The sequence below is a fragment of the Aotus nancymaae genome, unplaced genomic scaffold, assembly GCF_030222135.1.
Source record: "Aotus nancymaae isolate 86718 unplaced genomic scaffold, 86718_ANA_hifiasm-v0.15.2.pri h1tg000029l, whole genome shotgun sequence".
In the NCBI taxonomy this organism is placed as follows: domain Eukaryota; kingdom Metazoa; phylum Chordata; class Mammalia; order Primates; family Aotidae; genus Aotus; species Aotus nancymaae.
In genome coordinates this window covers 52,032,831-52,052,602 of record NW_026988442.1, presented here as the reverse complement: position 1 = coordinate 52,052,602, position 19,772 = coordinate 52,032,831, and the positions used below count along the sequence as shown (strand labels likewise).

Below are 19,772 nucleotides of genomic sequence, written 5' to 3'. Positions count from 1 at the left end.
ATACAAAGCCAAATGCAAGGCTATAGAATTCTAACAGAAAAGTACCATGCTACGATCCACAGGGCTTTTATGAAATAGGAACGGTAAAGCTGCTTGCATTATTCTGTTCATTCTGGTTCTGTGGACAGCACTGCAAGGCTCCATACTGCCACAGAAGGGCAAATGTGCATGCATGTTTATGTGTAACACACCTAATGGTATCAAACAGATCCTTTTTACTGAAGACTTTTATAACTGTTCATAAAAACACTTATTTACACTACTTCTAACTCAGTAATAATTATACAGTATACTCACTAACTTGTGTGCATGCACATGTGTCTAAGCAATGGACAATCAAGAATATAATGAAGGATATAAGAATTAATCAGGGATTAATCATTAATTTATGAGGTTTCTATGAGAAATATGCTCAAATTCCTTTATGTGCCACAGACGCTGGGGAATATGGGAAAAACAAAGAACATTACAATTTAGCACACTGCTACTGAAAATGAAGTGACAGTGTAATGTAAATATGAACCAAACCCACCCTCTCTCCACAGTGACTATATCAGGAGGAAAAGCACTGTTATCTACGCGTGCCTTCTAAAAACTGAGGGTAAAAAATTTTGAAAGATAACTTTTAAAAATTTTTCTTAAAAATCAAAGTAAGGATGGGTACAGTGGCTCACGCCTGTAATTCCAGAACTTTGGGAGGCTGAGGTGGGTGGGTAAGTTGTGGCCAGGAGTTTGAGACCAGCCTGGACAACATGGTAAAACCCCGTCTCTACTAAAAATAGAAAAATTAGCTGGGTGTGGTGGTGCATTCCTGTAGTACCAGCTACTTAGGAGGCTGAGACAGGAGAATCGCATTAACCCAGGAGGCGGAGGTTGCAGTAAGCCGAGATCGCACCACTACACTCCAGCCTGGGCAACAGAGCAAGACTCTACCTCAAAAACAAAACAAACAAAACAAATCAAAGTAAGACTCTGGGAAATGCACGTAACTTACCCGATGCATCTGCATCTCACGTTTCCTCATTTACAGTCTAGATATTAACTTCCTAGATATTAACTTCAAAATTTCCACATGTGCTCTATTTTAACTTTCTCATGATTGATTTTGAGGACTAAAAAGTGTACTAAAAAATTTAGGAAATGGAAGTATTTTGTAGCATTTTAAACCATTGTGAATATTACAGACTTGTATTTTATGCATTGAAACAAGCTGAAATATACTTATCTAGAAGAAAAAAAAAGGCTTGAGCCACTTTTCTCCTTCAGTTACTCTTCCCTATGTTCACTCCGTGTAATCATGTAATCAAATGATTACTAACTAGGCATAAAAGTAAAGACAATTTCAGGTTCAAATGACAATTACATCTAAGAGGCATAATGCTGTACAAACACCTTCAATTCCCTGTTGAGATTCTGAGCATTGATAACAATATTAAAACAGATCACTAAGCTTACAAAGAAAGAATCTGTAATAATCTACAAATGAGAAAAAGTAAGTGATTTAAAGACAACCTTTTAGCAACCATCTATCTACCTAGGTTATATGCTTGATATCTACCAGCTCCTACTGTACGGATACTTCACCCATCCAAATCTCATGTCGGAATATGATTCGCAGCTGAGCATAGTGGTTCATGCCTCTAATCCCAGCACTTTGGAAGGCTGAGGCCAGTGGATGGCTTGAGCCCTAGAATTTGAGACCAGTCTGGCCAACATGGCAAAACCCCGTCTCTACCCTCCCAAAGCACAAAAATTGACTGGCATGGTGGTGTGGGGTCTGTAGTTCCAACTCCTTAGGAGGCTGAGGTGAGAGGGTCACTTTAGCCTGGGAGGCAGAGGTTGCAGTGAGTCATGATCCTGTCATTGCACTCCAGCCTAGGTGACAGAGTAAGACCATGTCTCAAACAAAACAAAACAAAAATCTCCAAAGTTGGAGATGCAGCTTAATGAGAGGTATCTGGGTGATGAGGGTGGATCCCTCATGAATGGCTTGATGACATCCTTGTGGTAGTGAGTAAGTTCTTGCTCTATTATTTCTGGTGACAGCTGGTTGTGCAAAAAGCCTGGCACCTCCTTCCTTTCTTGTTTTCTCTCTTTCTCCACGTGATCTCTGCACACACCTTCTTCCCTTTGCCTTCGCCAGGAGTGGAAGCTTCCTGAGGCCCTCACAAGCAGCAGCTGCTGGTGCTATGCTTCTTGTACAACCTGGTGAATCACAAACCAAATAAACCTTTTCTCTTTATAAATTACCCAGCTTCAAGTATTCCTTCATAGGAACACAAAAATGGATGAAGACACCAGGACTCTCGTTTGCACAAGTCCTTGATGAAAGCACTTTTAGATTGTATCCCTGCTTCATACTTTTCCAAAAGCAGGGGAGATGGTAGGTATGATTCTAATTTTGGGTAAGGAGATTGAGAGAGAGATTAAGAGACTGCTTGAGCTCTCAGAGTCCAGGCCTTTTTGTACACCAAACAGAAGAAAGGCTATTTTGGAGAAGGAAGGTAAAGGGCTGGCTTTCGACACTTCTAGTTCTGCTTTCAACATTTAATGATGGGAAAGACAGGAAAAGGCATGGAGAAAGGGACATGGGGAAGTAGACCGAGAGAAAAGGCTCAGTAGTGCTGAAACGCAAGCCACGCCACACCCTCTCTCGGCCTCTTTGCTATGTCTGGCGTGAGTCCTCTATGCCAGTGCTCCTCCCTTCTCTGTGGCAGGTACTCTCCATCTCATTCCACCTTTCGTAGCCCTCTTTCAGGGGTTCTTCACCCATTCAGCTTCCTCTTATTCCTCCTTAACTGAGTACTTTCATCAAGCTTAATACTTGGTCTTCAACTGTTCTTTCTCTTAGGAGATTCACTGAGTGCAATGGTTTTAATTAATGAATCTCCTCTGATGCTGCCCAGTTCTTCCTTGTGTGTGTATGTGTTTTTTAAAAACTCACCAAAGCTTTAGTTTTTCTCTCTTCCTCTTTCTACTTAAATACCTTAATATTTTATTAAGATTCTTAAATATCTAGTTAAATATCAACGTAGTTAAATATCAAGCCCACTGCTTTCTAAACCCCACCTTCAACAGTATCTCAAGCATGGCTTTCCCTGTCTCTCTCCATTTCTTTTCATTCACTAGCACTGCCCCTCTCCCAATCTCCTACCAAGCTTGGGGTACTTGTGGCATCATCAACTCAGTAACTCCTGAATCCAGGAGATCAATAACTCTCCTGAGTTTTGTCTTTGATATGTTTCCCTTCATTGTTCCTAGACACATGTGAAAAGCACATAATGGCTCTCCCTGCATCCAGCCTTTCAACCCTGTCTGTTGCATTAATTTACCTTAAATACCACTTTAATACATCTCTCCATTACACCATTCTACCCATGCTTGAACTTGAAGGACCTGTTCAAACATTATCTTTTCCATGAAACTATCCCTAATCTCCTCAACTGTTTAGTTGGCTATTTTCTAAGAAACCAGAAAGGGGATTACATTTGTTGAGCTCCTACTTATATCCTAGGCACTGTGCCAGGTACTTTACATGTATGATCTTATTTAATCAACTTCACAACAATCTTATGAGGTAGGTGTTATTATTCCCATTTGTGCATATGAGAAAACAAAAAGTTCAAAGAAGTTTTGAGCATTACACCTTGCCTGAAATCCCAAAGCTCACAAAGGAATAAATTTTCACTGCAACTTATCAATGAAATGATTTTGAGAAACAGTGTTTCACTTATGCACTCTGAGTATGGAAGTTGAAGGCTAATAGAAGGTCTCTATGGTATTGAAATATTCATTTTCCAAGCACAGGCAATTTTTTACTTGTTTGTTTTAAACATGAGAAATTGACATGTGCCTTATAGTTGAAAGAGGGATAATAAGACAGAGGATGGTGAACAGAAAAAGAGTGATTTCTGACATTTATCAGTTTTACTTTCTATTGTGGCTTTCCTTGCAATTTGTTGGGTAAGACTTAAAGACTGTGATTTCACAGAACATCAGAAAACAGATCCCACTCATCTGTGTGGGGCAGCTGTGTACTGGCCTCCTGCAAACAAGTGGCACAAGAAGCTGCATATTTGGAGTTACTTATGGTGCTGAAGGGCTTCCATCTCCTAAATATTCTTCTTTTGGGCTGTCTGCTCAGTTATGCCACTCACAGCACAAGAGGCTGCCATTAAAATACATACCCCAGAACTAGAAACTGCAACCCTTGAAACTGGTCAGGCCCTAGCTAAGTTAGCTCCTTAGTGGGTGACTTGAACACCTTATTGTGGTACTGGAGTAACAACCAGTAGTTTTGATGGCATGAGAAAAGGGCCAGGAAAGGTCCAGATCTAGAATATGAGGAGAAGCCATATTTCAAATGGCACCTCAGGGACTGGGATAAGGGGTGGCAGGGTTTAGGGCAGTCACCATCTCTCTCTACTCATTTTACTTGCAGTAAAATTTAAAATGGGGGTTGGGAAAGGGGGAGCTGTTACAGACAGTTAACATTTAGTCTAATTCTGTTGTCAATCACCAAGGCCTGCAAGAGTAACAAACATCTGGGTACAAATTCATAAAGCAACCAGATCTTCACCTCCCCTTGCTCCTATCTTAATTTTTTAAAAAAACTCATCGGCCAGGTAGGGTGGTGCACGCCTGTAATCCTAGCACTTTGGGAGGCTGAGGTGGGCAGATCGCTTGAGCTCACGAGTTCAAGACCAGCCTGGGCAAGGTGGCAAAACCCCATCTCTGCAAACAATACAAAAATTAGCTGGATGTGGCGGTGCATACCTGTAGTCCCACCTACTTGGGAGGTTGAGGTGGGAGGATCGCTTGGGCCTGGGAGGCAGAGGTTGTAGTGAGTCAGGATTGTGTCACTGCACTCCAGCCTGGGTGACAGAGTGAGACCCTCCGTATCAAAAAAAGAAAAAGTCGCCATTAAGGAATAGTGACATATGGCATACTGAGAGAAACAGGCCTCCTGACTGGCAGAATTCACACTCTAAGGACACCAAGAAAGTGCATGACCAAACAGCATGGTGTAGAATTTTATGGGAAAAAAAATGTGACTATGAAGATTCTTGGTTTTATCTGGCTTCAAACTAACATGGGTTAGACCACAGCTCCAGCTACCCAGATTATAATATTCTTCGCTAAGAGTAGATAATCCACTCTAGAGCAAGCTCTGACAGTAAAAAGATAATGAGTAATTAAGAGACATGACTATATAATAATATGAATTTCAAAGGGAGAGGATAACAGGTAAAAGCTCATATTTAAACCTCTTGGCCTAAGTGAACTTGGCTGATAAAACCTTTTGCTTAGAATTTACTAAAACTTCTTTAGTTTCCACCACAGTTTTACTCATTTCTTTATTTCCATTTATATCTCCTCTTTCATCTGCTGTAATATAAAATCTAGGCATATCTTAGTTTGCACTTAGTATATAAAGCTTAATTTTCTACTCTGCCTCCATCACTTAGTTCCTCCTAAATTCTACATTTTGGTAATTTATACTAAAAAAGAAGCACAAGCTTATTGTAATTAGAAGACATAGAAAAGTAGGTTGAAAAAAATTAAAATCACCTGAAGTCTTAGATATGAATATTGGTGCATATCATGACAGACTTTGTCCAATGTATATGTACAAATGTATAAATATGTGTGTGTGTGTGCATGGGCACACATGCACATGTACACACGCACACACACATATACACACATGCGCGCACACACACACACACAATTTTCCTGTGTGCTAGGAAACGTGCAGCTTTTGAGGAGTCCCAGTTATAAGCCAAAGCTCTGGAGAGTGGAGTCCACTCCAACCACCACCAACAGATGGCGATAATGGTTGGTAAATTATTTTAATATTGGTCATTTCAGTTGTAAATTCATTTAAGGCGCATGGGGTCATTTGCAGTGCTTGCGTTAGTTTTAGAATATTTTATGAATATTATTAAACCTGAAAAAGCAATGGGTGTGTTAAAAACAACAGTGAAAAAAAAGCGATACATATAAACAAAAAAGATACTTTAAGTTTGAGAAAGGGCAGGATATTGCTCATACACATAGGATGATAGTTTTCATAATAACTACTCCCGAAGGACAAACAGGGGTTCACACATCTGTGAAAGATGCTGCGCCTATGTAAATGGCAATAATCAGCAAGTAGGAGGGGCAGGGGATTGAAATGAGAAAAAGAAGAGAAAAATAAAACATCAACATCAAAAAACCTATGACCTCATGAGTTAATTCAGGGGAATAATAAAAGTGATTACTTACAGGTATACAGCTCCTACTCTATGCCAGGCACTATTCTAAGCAATATATATAAAGGCCAATTATTTTAAGCTTTGCAACAATCTTTTGGGGAGGTGGAGTATTATTCCTTCTTTGTAGATGTGCAACTCAGGAGCAGAGTGAGTAAGGGTTACACAACTAAGTAATAAAGATGGGAGGCTGAATGTCTGCTTTGGAGTTTAAAGGCTAAGCATGTTGACAGCTCTAGAAACTTTGGTCACCAACCACAGACTGTTCCACAGATTGAAAGTAATTCCCAGTTCGACTCTGCACAGCTCCAAAAGAGTCAGGGATGAGGGTGGACTCTGTAATTGCTAAGGTCTTTAAGACAGATGCTGATGACATTCAGGAAAAAGTTACCTGCCTACAGACCTTCTGGATACACAACATTGGTCTATCTTGGAATAATATGCCCAATAGAGCATATACATCAGTGAAGGGTTGGCAGGACAGGCTTTAAAGCTTAAAAGGAATAACTAATGTTATCTATTTGAGGGAAATGAATTTGAGGGCTACGAGCCAAACCCCCTCTTGTTATTTTGGAGTTGCTGGGAAAAAAGAAAAAAATACAATACACCACCTTACACACATACACACAGATGAATGCAGTTTTCTAAATCACTTTTTTGGCTGCTTTGTTTTTTCAGTGGCCTCCCAGACAAAGGGGATTTCCTAAAACTTGCTTTAGTTCTTTTAACAGTGGTTGGATAGGGAAAGGAACACAAAATATACACTATACCTGTTTGGCAAATAAAAACTTTTTTTGGAGAATGAGGCCTAAAAATAGTAGAGTCATTTACCCATGTTATTCTGAATTCTCACTACCTGGAGTAATTCAACTGGTTATATTTTCTTAATTTATTTAATAAGTAAAGTGGTATTTGGAGATGAGACAGAAGATATAAAAATTTTAAATTAGGCAATCAAAATCAAATAAATTTTATAAGACTTTACCTCTTTTGCCCTGATGATTTTCAATGTTTCTACAAGACTCCTCCAAGACACAAAAATTAGGCGTATAGAAAGATATTCCACATTTCATTTGCTTGTTCTGGCCTAACTCTTACATTAGATAACTGCCCCTTCCACTTGTGTTATATGGCTGAGTGTACTTTTGTGAATAAAAGATTCCTGGTATATGCAGAACAGGAAGCTACATCTTATGCAGCTGGAATTGAAGCCAAGGTTTAAAGAAGAATGCTTGGAAAGAAAAGCTACTGAAGACCTAGAAGGTCAGAAACCGAAAACCAGGCGCTGAAGGTGAAGGGATTACAGGAGATATAAGTACAGTCAAGAAAGGAGAGATCAAACCAAGAAATCAACTCACAAATATTTATAGCGTGTTTACAGCATGCCCTTTCAAGGCTTATGAAAAACACAGCAGATGCCACAGCTACCATTAAGGAGGACAGTCCTTTGGGGCATGTAAAAAACTTTTAATACTAAAAAATAACTAAAAATATGAGGCCCTGTATGATGGATGCTAAATAAAGGGGACATAAGCATAGAGGGAAGGTCAAGTTGAGTAAGGAAGACTGGGAAAAACAAAAATCTAGGTGGGCTCTTCAGGACAATAAAGAATCTAATGCAAACCTATGTAGTGAGTTATGGAAGCTTAAGTCTCCAAAGGTCTTAGAGGACTCTGCATTCCAAGAAGAGGACAGAGAGAACAGAATGAGGCTGGAGGATTTGAAACTGTAGAATGAAATCACAAGAGCAATTATTTTGGTAAGATTAATGAAAATTTTATGTCCAGGATTAGCAGAGAGAGATGCCACATTTTATTTATTTTCTTGCTTTTTGTATTATGGCAGTAACACTTAAGTTCAAGAAATTACAATGAGGGATGATGAGAGGGAGAGGGTGAATGGAAAGTTTTTACAGGGAAGGAGAGATTAAAGACAACGGATTTATCTGAAGAAGTCTTAAATGCCTAACTTGACATCTGAGAAAAATAATCCATGGTATCTATGTAATGGAAAGCCAGTGGCTTGTCTCTGTGAATTTAGAAGACGGGGAAAAGAAATTACAAACTTCACTTTTCTGAACTGTCCTGAACTGAAAGGACAACAATTTCAGCTCCAGTCACAGGTGCAGAGCCTGCAGATTTGAGGTGATTTGGCAGAAATTCAGACAATCCTCATGAGGTCTAACCCTCAGCTGGCGTAGCTGCCTTACAGCATGTGAGCTGATGAAGAATAAATTACAGAAGCATTGGGACAAAGTATCACATTTTTTCAAGAGAGGATACAGACATCTACATATGTGATTTTTCAAAACTGAAATTTTCAGATCGACACATCCTTTGAGAGTACAAATGAAACTGGTCATCTCTACCTAGATTTTGAGACTAACAACTCTTTCTCACTAAATTCAGAAGCATTCCTGTTAATTTGTCTTATAGACATTCCTGGGTGAATCCATTATAAATAGTATATAAAGGGAACAATTGATGCTGTTTACTTTATGTATAACTTGGACTAAAAAATTCATCTAAAACGCTAAAACTACCTCATTAAAAATCGCTAAGATGCATTTTTTGCCATATTCCAAGAAAAACTTATAACCTCTCTTCTAAATAAAAAAGCATACTATAAAGCATTTGATTTATTACACAGACTTGCTATTATAGTTTAGTATTAAGTCTATTATGGTCTGCAATCAAGGTAAAGTAGCTTTACACTATTTTATGGTCTTTTAAGAGCACATTGCACACAAAAGGTCATTTACATTATCTTATGACAATATTTTTACCACAAGTCACTGTACTGCAGCACTTAAGGATGTAGTCACAGATGGCCAGACCCAAATTAGTGTTCCCCAGTACTAATATGTCAGAGGAAAATAATATATGCTGAAAATGAAACTCAGAATTTTGCAAGTAAAACGTGTATTATCTATCATAAAAATGAATCCCCAAATGTCTCAAACACTGATTAATGCCCAACTTTTAAAGCAAAGGCAATTTGATTATAGAAGGTGGCCTTTTATATCTGAATTGAATTTATGAACTGACAATAATTATTTCTTAAATTTTGTTCCTCCCTCACCAAAACCTGTAATGTATTTTTTTTGCTTTGACAGTGTCACCTTTGTGTTTCCATATCGCTTAACTGTACTGAAACATAAGGAAGACAATATTATAATGGAAACAAGACAGAGTTGCCACTAAAGAGACCTGTCCTCAAGTGCTGATATAGCCAATGGGCAGCGCTGTGACTCTGGTCTAGCTGCCTGGCCTCAGCTTCCTCATCTGTAAAGTGGTATGATAAGGCCTCCCACACAGTGCTGTTGTAAAGTCGTACAGTGCTTGACATATAATGAATATTCAATGACTAATAAATGTTATCCTTTTCTCCCATGCCCTTCAATTAAGGGCACTTCTAATTCTAATTACTTGAGAGCATTTAGCCAGGCTACCTTCTTACCCTAATATCAATGTGATCCTATGTGGCAAAATGTTGAGAAAAGAGAGACCTAACTTTTTTGCTACTTTTCACTACAGTTTTTTTTTATGTTGTTAATCTCTAAACATACATTGGTTTGAGTGAATAAAATATAAACATGTAATATGATTTTCCCCCCAAAAGTGTTTGGTGTGGGGAGTTAGGGGACATGGGCAGCAATGATTAGAAGGGAAATACATTTTGCCTTAGAAAATGAGTATGACCTTATATTTTATGCCAATTTAGCTTATAAAATCACAGGAGGGAAGCAAGGCAATTTAGGAGTTTAAAATGAAATTAAAAATTAGCAGCCCCTTCCCCTCCAGCCTTAGAAACAAAATGTAAGGGACCAGGGCAGGGGGTGGTGGGGGGCATGCACCAAAAAAAAAAAAAAAAAAAAAAAAACCAGAAAGGCTTTTGTTCCTAGACTGTTTTTCAGGTGTCTCTAAATTTGTCATTCCTTTCAAAGTAAATTACACAACTGAAAATCTTACATACACATACACAACCAAATAACTGTGTCTGAATCTATAGAAAGTGAATGCATTAAACTCCAACACTGAAAACCATAAATGACTGCTTCATTCAAAACAAGAACAGCGTGACAGAGAAAAAAAGTAAACATCCTCTCTGAAGGAAAACAGAGTTATCTGAAGCTATTAAAACAGAGTGTGCAGAATTACCTAAAATTTCTCTTGATTCTGATACAAACTAAAAAGGCAAGAATCAAATTGGACATTTCTTAGACTGAACACTAACGTTGGCTTTGATCCAAAACAATGCACCAGCATATTGATTTCCAAATGTAGTCCATCCTTTTCTCAAGTAATAAATCCTGACTGTCCTGTGACCTTGAAAAGCCAGTCTGAAGAAAAGACTGACAAGGCAAATGATATCTATTTTACTCACTTCAGCTCTAAAACATTTGGGGATAGGATATAAACATACCCCTAGTGAAAGACACACTTGGACTGTATAAGCAAGGGAATGCTACCGTAGCCTGCTAGGAGTTGACGTTTCTAAACTTACACATTTGGCTCAAAGGTCACTTGTGACAATAGTTACAGCTGTAAGAGTGGATCTGATGGAAAAGTATACATAGGCCCCCATATTGATTTCTTACTGGTTTGCCTGCAAACAACCCTGTCCTTAGATACTGCAAATAAAGATGAGCAATCATTGCCGAGGCAGGATAGAACGGCTCCAAAAATTCAGAATCTTGAAACTTACAAAAATCAGAGAGGAATTATCTTTGTATAAAAACATACAACTATAAAGAGCACCAAATGCTGTAAAATTACTTTAGTATCAGTTTCTCACAATTACCATATCCCAAACGAAGGTAATATGCCTCACCCTCAATAGAGCTTAAATTCACTGTTTTTCAGATGATGATGTTCTTCTGCTTGTACTTGGCAAGTGTGGGTCATACTGGAGATCATAACTGATCTCCGGGTATGGAGATCAGGGCTAAAAGTGCTTCTTATCTATATGAAAGTCAGTAAGCATTTTCCAATCTTGTTTTGAGAAACCTTGCATAACACGAGAGCTGTTGATAGGATGGCAAAATGCTATTCAGCTTCCTTAAAAAAAACAAAAAAACTAGATTCTAGAAACTAAAGGCAGGTAAGATGAATGTTGATCTGAAGCAAAATTCTAGACTGGATTAGTAAATAGAAGGTTAGAGAGACTTATGAAAAGAACAGGTACAAGCAAAGTCCTTAAGAGCAAGTCAGGACATCTTAATTTTAGACATCTAACCTCCAGAACTGTAAGAACATTAAACATTTGTTTTTTCTACTTTGGGGGGTAGTGAGAAAATCAGGTCTGCTTAGGAATGTTACATAATGTATTTTGATTTGAGTTAAATAAAAAAATCATTATTTGCTCATGGATGATGAGGAAATCTGGGAAGATGAAATGTGGCTTGTGTGAGTGGTAACTGGTTGGACAAGTGACTGAGCTGTCAACTGCTGGTTAGTGGTCATGGCGCACATGAAGGGAGGCATCTGGGGATATGCCATACAGCTCTGTTCTTGGCCGGCACTTGTAAAAGACACTTTAAACAATGACATAAATCAGGTCACTGGTGGCACACTTATCAAATATATAAATGTCCCAAAGCTGGGGGGGATGGTGAATATAAGATGACAGAACTAACACTTTGAAATTATTTCAACAGGCTAGAATGAATATTTGGCCAAAGTCAATAAAATAATATTCATCAGGGAAAAACAGGTCTTACATGTAAGTTCCAAGGGGGCAAAATCAACTACATAAATTTAGTAAAAGTCTTGGCTTATTCACATGAAAATACCTGTTTGTTGTTTTTTGTCTGTTTTTGATTAAGCACAAGTTCAAGGCCCCAGAATAATTAAGTTTTAGGTTACACACACACAAAAAGCCGATCATAGGAAAGACATTATGCTCTTGGGCCTTTCTGCTCACCATTCTCCAACACCCACTGTTACGGGTTAAACTGTGTGTCCCCCAAAAGATATGTGGAAGTCCTATGCCCCAAGGCCTCTTTTGAAGGTGATCTTATTCAGAAACAGGGTCTTTGCAGATGTAGTCGAGTTAAGATGAGTCTCTCGGGGTAGGCCCTAATCCAGCGTGGCTGGTGTTCTCATAAGAGGGAGATGTGAACAGAGAAACAGGAGAGAAGGCTGCGTGAAAACAGAGGCAGAGATTGGAGGGAGAGATTCCTGCAAGCCAGGAACTTACTAAAGATTGCTGGCAAACCACCAAAGCTGGAAGAGGCAAGGAAGGATGTTCCCCCACAGGTTTCAAAGGAAGTATGGCCCTGCTGACATCTTAATTTTGGGCTTCTAGACTCCACAACCGTAAGACAATAACTATTTGTTGTTTAAGCTACCTAGGTTGTGGTGCTGTGTTACAGCAGTCTTAACAAATGAATAAAACTCCAGCTTGCCTCTGTATCTCTATATAGGTCCCTGTCGTGTCCTGCTCCACCTTAATTTCCTGCCCTTTAAGATGTTCCTTCACCAGGGAAATTTAGCATCTTTCTGCAAGACTCAGTTTAATGGCATTCTCTAGTAGCAGGCCTTTTCCGACCTTTCCCAGCTGAGCTGAGTGCTGTCTCTGCACTCTGCCCACGGCATCCTGTCCATGCAGCATCTTGATGCAGCACTCAGCACGCTGCTACATTATCTGCATGGCTGTCATCCCCATTAGGTGTATGTCCTTGGACTGTGTTTTCCTCCTTGTATATGAGGCCTCAGCAATAGTGCCTGACAAATAATAAACATTCAACGTTCAGAAGAAAGGAGTGGAGGAATAAATAAATGAGTGAGACAGCCTGCTTTCTACACTGAATGCAATTATTGTAAACATCTCCTTTAACCTAGTCTTCTGAGCTCTTTCAGAAGAGAGTAAGCACCATAAACAAAGAGCTAGAAATCACATCCTGCAAGGAAGGAACAGCTGAAGGTCTTACACATGCTCACCTAGAAAAGGAAAGACTATAAGGAAGGCTATTCCAAAAACTGGAGTCATCTGTTTGCAGCAACTAGAAGTTTTCAAGCAGAACTAGCCTGGGTCAGGGAGGGTGCTGCTGAGCAGGGCTTCACAAAAACTAACCTGGGGAAAGATGATCACTAGTGTGTCAGCAGAAAAATAGGTGCCATGGATTTGTCAAAAAATTAAGTTCAATTAGGTACTTTTAATTTTTTTGGTAGTGAAATGGTCTTTCTTTTGAAGAAAGAGTGATAAAAGATGGTGGTTGTTGCAGTTTGTGTTCTTTCTGACTCTGTACTGGATCTCTAACCCTAATTATTTTTTGTCTAGTTTACTGGTCCTTAAAATCTAAACATCTAGGAAGCTACTAAAACATGGTGGGTTGGAGATAGAGGCTTTGATATCCCTGCTTTGAAAGAGGACTGGACTGGATGATCAACAAGATGAATGTCAGTAAGTGTAATGGTTATACGTACAGAATTACGGAGTAAACGAATAATGGCAAACATGCCTTTTAAAAACCACACCTCACAGCATTCAATTTATTTTAATTTCAAGTTATAAACTGGGACAAAAATGGTCCAACAAAATTCTGTAAAATTATGTATTAATTGACCATGCCACAAACAAAAATCCACATAAGAAAAAAAATCAGACAAAAGGGAGAGGCATCTGATTAGTTTTTCTCCTTCCCATTCTCTCTGGGATTCAGCTGAAGTGAGCATGTTATCAGCAATGATGCCTTCTCACACTTCCTGTGACAATCCTGCTGAATTAGCAGAACACAACCCCTCCGCTCCCCTGACTTCCTGCTTCCTTTCTCGCTTTGTTCAGGGCTTACTTAACTTTGTATGCTTAAACAGTCAGGGTAAAAATGGGTCCTGAACATCCATGCAGGGTTTTATAGGTCTGCCAAAAGGCCCTCAGAACCAGAAAGGAGTGAATCTTCCAAAGGGAGTTGAGATCCTAGTGATACTAGAAAATCACTGAAGACATGGCATCAAAGCATGTAACCAGAAAGCTTCATTACGTGACATGGTTTTATACATATACATAACATACATACTTTGTACGTGTATAAATGTATACATATGAGTGTGTTTATATAGACATACACACTCGTGTGTCTATACACACAAATATATAGTTAAAGTAAGTATACACTATTTTATACTTTAAAGAGTAAATGCAGCATCTCTGGCATTAAAATGGGATTCAAGACATAAGGCAACCCAGGTGGAGGTGAGTTCACTCTTTGCAGACCTCACGCCAGAGGCTACTGGGTTATGATGGGGGTGGGGCAAGAAAGGGTAGGTGAGCTTTCTTTGAGTTCAAGTTGAGGGAAAAGCAGGGATAGGAAATGATTATCTCTCCTGTGCTCATTTGAGAAGTATGTATTATAAATCATCTATATTGTGATCCTACTAATACTAATTCCCATTCTCTTCTTAGGAACACAGTGTGTGGTGTAGAAGGGAGGTACAATAAATGATACATTTCTGAATAAAAATTAAGTCCCCTTTCCCACTACTTAACTGCTCAGAGCTCAGCTTATCAAAATATTTGTTTTATTTTACCTGGGTCAGCCCTGACCAGGTCAGCCTGAGACCCTTCCACAGGCCAGTCCCTGTTCCAAAGCACATCCAGAAGAAGGTGATAATGGCCCCCTTAACACCCAGACCTGCACTGGGCTCACTAATTGCTCCATGCCTCTGCTTGTTTCCTCTAACAAACACCTTAACTCAGAAAGGCGGCAGGGAATGGCTTTAAGCAGAAGCTCATTTCCTAGACCTGACTCCAAGCCCTTTCCAAACCGCACACTTCACTGATAAAGCCAATAAGACAGGAACAGGAGCAAGTGAAGTAGGGGATGGGTGGTGGAGAGCAATAAGCACCTTTAGGTCCATTAAATGAAAAATCAAATTTCCTTCTAGTGGCTGAGCATAAAACACAAGACACAATCATAGAAGAATCAGAGAAGTTGTGATGGACACTCAGGAACCCGTTTTTCTAAAATCAACAAATACTTCAGAGAGATGCCATATAACATTTCAGCATGAACTCTAAATAGTGAACTTTAAAAAAAAAGAGATAAAAAGTGCATTCATTTTAAATAGACGTGAAAACATGAGTGGTATAGAACTTATTCTAGTACCACAGAAATGAGATGCCCACATGTATAAATCTTTTTTTTTTAACAATGATTATTTTGAGAACTCAGTTCTATAACCATCACTGTTCATAGAGCATTTATCTATAGTACTTACAGATTTCCATTTATCTGACACAACATTATGTAAGGAGATTTTGAAGAAAAGGAAAATAAGATGTAGAAATGCATTTTAGGTGCTCAACAAAATATTTTTGAGTAAACATATGAGCTAACAGATGGGAGAATTTGTTATTTGTAATGAGTTTAGCAATAAACATGTGGGCAGTTAGGGTAAGAACCAGGAGCGAGCTATGACAAGTACTTGACTTCTATGACAAACTTTTAAAAGTATTGCCACATTTGACACATTATAAGGGCTTTCACACATGGATCTCGTCCAAGCCTGTGGCAACCTGGCAAAGGCAGGACCAGTAATCCTGTTCTACAAGGAAGGAAACTAAGGCAGAGGGGACAAATGACTCATCTTTCCCCACTGCACTGCAGTTGAAAGAAGGCAGAAAAGAAAACCAGGTTATTTGGTAGGTCCTCAGTAACAAGAACGAGTCTGAGTTAGCTCTTCGAGTAGCCACTTCCAGTGACTATGTGTGTTAAGGAAACTGTTGGCTAAGAAGGGAAGAGATCATTACCAGAGCCAAGATCGGACCTGAGCCAGGAGGAATGTATGGAGCCAAGGAAATAACGCAACACAGCCTTCTTCTTTAGGGAGATGAAACAGAAATATTTCAACCCAAAATTCAACCCGTTAGTCACCCATTCCAGGCTAAGTTTAAATCACAAGTTTTTAATGTATACTAATAGGAGTAGAGACTTGAAGTGATTCTGGGGGAAAACGCAACCCAAAACGATAGTTTCTGAGCCAAACATTTAAAGCTATAATGGATACCTAACATTTTATCCTGAAATGTGAAAAAAAAGGGATATTTATCTCAGAAACAAAAAGGTCAAAACCCTTCAGCTCATCATGTAAGGAAAGCAAAGGAATGAAGATTAAAATCTGTCCCAACCCACTCTGCAAAAGAAAGATGATGATATGTTTAGAATCTAAAGAATATGGTTTGTACACACAAGTTCAACAAAGAAATAGAAATAATTCCTGGAGAAATGGCATGTGATGGACCTATACACCACTTGAAAAGAGGATGAGAGAATGCATAAAACATCATTTGGGGGCAAATATTTTTTTTAATGTATTTTATTATCAAACTAATGAACCAACTGAAAAAATGCAAAGGTGTAACAATTTGCAGTACCATCAAGCTCCCACTCAGAATATGGAGTAGCTGGGAGAAGGAAGGTGGCAAAGCAATGTATGGGAACATCTGATGCACCAATGGGCTGAGGATGCTCTTACTGTTATACCACATAGCAACCCAGACATGACAATTACAGGACAGCAACCTCCTAGAAAACTGTTCAAATTGTTGTGTGTAAAAAATGTTAATGTGCTGGAGACAACGGTGACAATCAATTTTGTAAAGACCAACTCGCTCCTACTCTTGCTAAATGAAAAGGAGGAAGCTACAATGTGTTCGGGGTTTCTTTTCATTTGTTCTTCTCAAGTTCAGGAAGCACAGAACAGATTTTTGTAACTCTTGGCTAATTGGACTTGCAATCCTGATGTAACTGTATCCCATAGAGCCAGGCCAATTAAAAACTTCCCAGTCGAGAAGGACTCTTTTCCCCAGGATCTTCATTCATTATGTTTTTCCAAAACTACATGTAATGTTAACTGTTCTTAGCCTCCTTTCATGTCTAGGGCACATTTACGGATTGGTTCCCACAGGATTCATCCCGCCAGGTATTCTGTGCATTTTTAGTTATTTGTTTCTTATGGTCTTCATGGCTGACAAAGAGGGCCATTCATTAAAAATATTATTTGGAATGGTCACTGAGTCTGGTACACTTCTGCATAGACTGCAAATTAATTCAAACCTTTAACCAAAGTGGGTTAGGATAAGCTGTCCTTCATCATTTTCTCCTGTTATTTCACACTGAGCAGCTCATGTCAGAGTGTGAAATTTAGGTGTGATTCCTTTTCTAATAGAGATAACACATTATCCAACAAACTGGCAAATACAACAACAACAACAACAACAACAACAACAAGTGAAAATTCCCAGGTCAGAGAGAAAATGGCAAAACAGGCATACACATCTGGTAAGAGCAAACTGGTTATACCCGGAGTGCAATTTGGCATCTGCAGCCAAAGCTTTAAGTCATTTCTTCTAAGAAAATTACTAAGAATGTGTACAAACACTCTGTGGCAAAGACTACATAGAAAAGTTAACAATCTAAATACTAAGTGAATTGTAGAAGAGCCACAGATTGGAAAAAACATGTCATCAATGATACTGTATGACCTTATTGGTAGAGGGGAGACAACCCATGCCTCTAAGAAAGAGGAAATAGGATACTGTATACTAGGAGACATAGACCACGAAGAAACCAAATACACGTTCCCCTCCTTCTCTTCTCTTGAAATACCTAAATCAGTGCCGTCCAATAGAAATAGAACGCAAATCATGAATGCAGCCGACATTTGTAATTTTAAATTTTCTAGTAACCACATTAAAAAAACCAGATGAAATTATTTTCAATAATATTTTCTTTAACTCAACACAGTATATCCAAAATATTATCGTTTCAACATGTAATGAATATAAAAATATTGAGATGTTTGACTTTTTTTCCTACTAAGTATTTAAAATCCAGTGTGTATTTTACACTGCCAGCATATCTCTATTCGGACTCGCCACATTTCAAGCACTCAATAGCCACATGCGGCTGGTGGCTACCGCACAGATATAGATGTTTATGGGCTGTTGCCTTTTTCACAGTTTAACATTTCCCTTTCCATGGGAAACAGGAGCTTGGCACCATTTAAATCATGGCTAACACAGTTGCCGACTCTGCTTTAGACTGTTTATGGTAGTTGCTTTAAAGTGGGCTCACATTAGGGCAATAATCCAACTTTTGTATTTCTGAAGTAATTTTTCTAACCCTGGGTCTCAGGGAGATAATCATTCAGTTTGGGGATTAATCTCTGAGAATGTCTGAACAGCAAGGCCTACTTGAAAAGTCCCAACAGCATTTTCTTTTCTTTTTTTTAGAGGCAGAGTCTCATTTAGTCACCCAGGCTGGAGTGCAGTGGCATGACCTTAGCTCACTGCAACCTCCACCCTCTGGGTGCAAGCCATTCTCTTGACTCAACCTCCTGAATAGCTGAGATTATAGGTATGTGCCACTGCAGCTGGCTAATTTTTTGTAATTTTAGTAAGGTGGGGTTTTGCCATTTTGGCCAGGCTGGTCTTGAACTCCTGACCTCAAGTGATCTGCCTGACTCAGCCTCCCAAGGTGCTGGGATTACAGGAGTGAGCCACCATGCCCACCCCTCAACAACTTTTTCCTTTTAATGGACTTCGTAAGACTAATAAATGGTTACTCTCATGGTATAAGTCTTATGGCACAGCAGAACATTCTACAATTCTACCTTCATCATTCCCAACTCTTAGAGCTTTGAATGAGCTTTAATCATATACTCTGAGTGAAATGAATTATCATATATGATTTGAGAACACACATCAGAATGGTACATTTGTTTGAGAAGCTTCATTTTAGGAAAAGAATGGGGGTGGGCAGAAGGAGCCACGTATTTATTCATTGTCTAAAAACCAAAATATTGACTAAATCTGAAGCCAATTGACCCTGCAGATCTGCAGCCTCTACTTATCTCTAATACTATAATTTGACCACATGATATTAGGGGAGCAACCAGGGAAGCCACTAGCTCTTAGGGCACCTTTTTTGCAAATTAGAAAAAGGTACCCTGTATGGGAAGGGTCAATCTCTGAAGTACAGGACTTGGTGACTCAGCGTGAGATGGATATCAGCTCCACTCACCCCTGACCAGACATTCCTGTGCAGGTGACAATGTCCACAATTATACATGGAATCCTGGGAACAATGTCCCAGTTAGCATACAACAGCAGACATAGGTAAGAAAGCTTTGGCGACAGCAGTAAACTCAGTATGTAGGTTACAGATTTCCTCTAGACACCCCAGTACCAAAAATACCATCCTTATTAAATATTGCAAAATTGATAACAGTCCTCCTTATGGAAAGGTGAGGCGGAAAATAAAGAAAAAATGCCAGATTTTCAAAAAGTAAAACTACTGATATACATCCAAACTGGAAATTAGAAATTTAAAGCTTAGGGCAGTTCTTAATATGAATAAATATGTGATAAATTTAATGAAAACATTTTACATAAATGTTTAGAAAATATTAGAAAATATGTAATATATGACTCTGAGAGTGTCCACCACCCAATGATAAAACTGAGAAAGTTGGAGTTTGTTGATTGCACACTTTTTCACTGCTCCTTTAA

General features: G+C 38.9%; 1 protein-coding gene across 10 annotated transcripts in view; it reads right to left on the bottom strand.

The window, feature by feature from the left end:
* The window catches only part of RBMS1 (RNA binding motif single stranded interacting protein 1), a 215,660-nt gene that overhangs the window by 46,851 nt on the left and 149,037 nt on the right, over positions 1-19,772 (bottom strand). The window lies entirely within an intron of this gene.